A 3,683-nucleotide genomic window follows, 5' to 3' on the forward strand; every position below is an offset into this window, starting at 1 on the left:
GAATATTGAACTTAAACAATGTCCAAACATAAAACTGTTCAAATTATCATATAAACATATGATTATTGCTGGATATAATATATAGTAATATTATTCATGTATTGTTGTTGTTTTTTTGTTATTTGTTATTGATGCTTTTGTTTTTGGTGAAGTTAAAGAAATAATAATTGTTCATCTGCTATACTTAACTTAAATAGATACTATATTGATGTATTAATATGGGATTAGTTGTTATATTTATGGATTATACATATACATGTAATGAATGTAAGATTATGTAAGCGGTTAAGGAGTGGGAATTTTGACAAGTTTATTTTTTTTTTGAACAAGATGTTTATTTTATTTAGTTCTGCTTTCAGATCCAGTATTTGTTACAATAGATGACAAACATCAATTTCCGGTACAAGTCAAACAAATCGGTTAACCATGAACAATCGAACAGTTCGGCAAGCTGAAATTCCAGATAGTCTCTGTTCCACTACTTGGTGGAGTTCAGGTAACATGTTACACATAGTGTTCCTCACGTTGCTTTTGTCCTTATCCTAACATAGATATTTGCTAAACATTTACACTGGGTCGATCAGGTTATTTACATAGATGCTATCTGTTTTTATGTCAATTTCAAATATGTTATTAACGGATTCCACCTTTTCTTAAACAACTCCATGGACATGTTTAAACTTGCTGTTATTTTCTCCATTGTATAGACATTCACCATTCTCTCTTTCCATTGACTTACAGTGGGGGGCAAAGCCTTACACCAACATACTGTTATCATTTTTTTTGCTACCAGTACAAGAATTCCAAATAGGTATCTTTTTTCTTTACTCAACACTTCACTTGGGATTATTCCCAGAACAAAGACAAGAGGATTCCATTCAATATAAGTGTGTAGAATATTCGAAATTTCCTCACTAATTCCTACCCAGTATTTTCTAATCTTCGGACAGTCCCAAAAAATATGAGTGTGATCTCCAATTAGTCCGCATTGTCTCCAGCACAGATTTGATTTAGCTTTATCAAATTTTGAAAGAATATATGGTGTTTTGAAGTATCTAACAATTACCTTCCAATTAAATTCTTTCCAAATCGGACTATTAGTCAGTTTATGTCCATTTTCACACATCCGCTCCCATTCTTGATCATCAATCACGACGTTCATTTCTAGTTCCCATTTTTCCTTTATCCCAGGAGGTCCCCCCGACATGCATGACTGTAGACATTTATATAGATTTGATATGGTTTTGTCAGATTTTTTTTCTTTAGTGACTTTTATAAAGAACATTTCTAACTCAGTGGGGCGTGATTTAAGAAGAGACCATTCAGCATGTGACATCAGGTAACTTCTCAGCTGTAAATATCTGTAAAAGTCGGATGGATTCAATCCGTATTTCTCCTGAATTTGACCGAATGATTTCAGGATCTCCCCTTCAAATAGGTCATCAATAAAAATTAAATTCTTATCTTGCCACATTCGAAATCTTGAATCAAGTTGTCCTGGTAAGAAGTCTATTATATCTACAATTTTTAAAGCTCTGGATATAGATTGAGGAGCCTTCATCTTTTTTCTAATTGTGTTTAAAGTCTTTTGAGCACTTTTCATCCACGTATTTGTGATCTTGTACTTATTCCAGGTTTCAGTTGAGCAAAATGCAAGGGCCTGTAAAGAAAACTTAGGACATGAGCTTTGTTCCAGTGTCAACCAAGTTGTTTCTTTGTTCTGTATTAGCCAGTCCACAGTTGCGCACATTTGTGATGCCCAATAATATAGTTGTAAATTTGGCAGATTAAGACCTCCGTAAGGTTTGCCGCTGGTCAGCTGCGTCAATTTTATTCTGGCTTTTCTTTTTTGCCAAATAAAGGTAGAAATCATTTTTTGCATTTTTTTTAACTTTGTTGTTGGAATCCAAACAGGAAGGGACTTAAACAAATACAGCACTCTCGGGAGAACATTCATTTTGACCGTTTCTATCCTTCCAAAAAAGGATAGCGGTAGGATTTCCCATTTTTCTAGGTCCTTTTGGATTTGATCCAATAGTCTCCCATAGTTTACTCTATATAATTTGGAAGTATCTGTAGTAATATTGATCCCCAAATATTTAAATCCCTCCGGTGACCAGTTGAAATTAACTATTTTGGATAATTCTGAGGGCCAGATCCCTCTTATCATCATGGCCTCCGATTTTGAATGATTTACTTGATATCCTGAGACGAGACTATAGTCTTTCAAGCATTTTAAAATGTTCGGTATAGAGGTTACAGGATCTCTAATGTACAATATAACATCATCAGCATATAATGATAATTTATGTGTCCTGTTTTTGTCTGATATACCTAAAATTGACGGGTCTGTTCTAATTAACTCTGCTAACGGTTCTATACTGATCGCAAACAGAATTGGAGAAAGGCAGCATCCTTGGCGTGTTCCTCTTTTTAAGGGAAAATTTTCTGACAGATGACCATTAACACGTACCTTAGAGATTGGATTGGAGTACAATACATCAAACCAACTTATAAATTTTTCATCAAAACCCATTTCCACTAAGGTCTGTTTCAGAAATGTCCAATCCACTCGATCAAAAGCCTTCTCGGCATCCAGGCCGAGGAGCATTGATGTTTGTGGGCTTTGTTGTCCAATTGAAATGATATTTAATGTACGTCTAATATTATTTATTCCGAATCTTTTAGGTATAAAGCCCGTCTGATCAGGATTAATAAGTTTATTTATGATTCTTTGTAGCCTTTTGGCCAAAATGGCACTTAAAATCTTGACATCATTGCACAATAAGCTTATTGGTCTATAAGAGGCACATTGTGTGGGGTCTTTACCTTCTTTATGTATGACCGAAATAATTGCTTCTGCCCATGTTTTGGGTGGATCTTTGGTTTCCAATGCATAATTAAACACTCTGCATAAGAGTGGAATAAGTTCAGCCTGAAAGCATTTATAGAATTCTCCCGGAAACCCATCTGCTCCAGGTGATTTATTATTTTTAAGTTTTCCCAAAACTGCCTTAATCTCTTCTTCAGTAATTTTCTCCACCAGTGCTTTAGCCTCATCATCATTGAGTTTGTTGAGATTAATTTGATGGAAAAATTGTTTAATTTTATCTGCTCTATCGGGAGTGATCTCGTTTTCATATAGTTGTTTATAGAATTTTGAAAATGCGTTTGCTATCTCTTTAGGGTGGGAGACAAACTTTTTAGATATTGGGCATGTAATTTTTTGAACAGTTCGACTTGCTTGTGATTTCCTTATCTGAAATGCCAAAACTCTACTTGCTTTGTTTCCCTGTTCATAATATTTTTGGTTAGCGAAGCGTAATGCGCCCTCTGCCTTGTAGGTTAATAAGTCATTCAGATTTTTTCTATGTTCTTTCAGCTCCTGTAATATAATGTCACTATTTGTTCTTTTATGTTCAGTTTCAAGTTTCCTAATTTGATCTTGTAGTTTTTCATGCTTTTTCTCACGTTCCTTTTTTATTTTTGAGGAAAATGAAATAATTTTTCCCCTCAAAAAAGCTTTGGCTGTGTCCCATAGAATAGAAGGGGAGATCATGTCCCTATCATTTGTGTCTAAGAAAAATTTAAGTTCGTCTTTTATATATTGGATTGTCTCTGGGTTATTTAAGAGTGATACATTCAATCTCCATAACTTTAAGGGTTTCTCTAGGTCCACATTT

Source organism: Nematolebias whitei, chromosome 3 (assembly GCF_014905685.2).
Source record: "Nematolebias whitei isolate Nwh7 chromosome 3, NemWhi1, whole genome shotgun sequence".
NCBI lineage: Eukaryota > Metazoa > Chordata > Actinopteri > Cyprinodontiformes > Rivulidae > Nematolebias > Nematolebias whitei.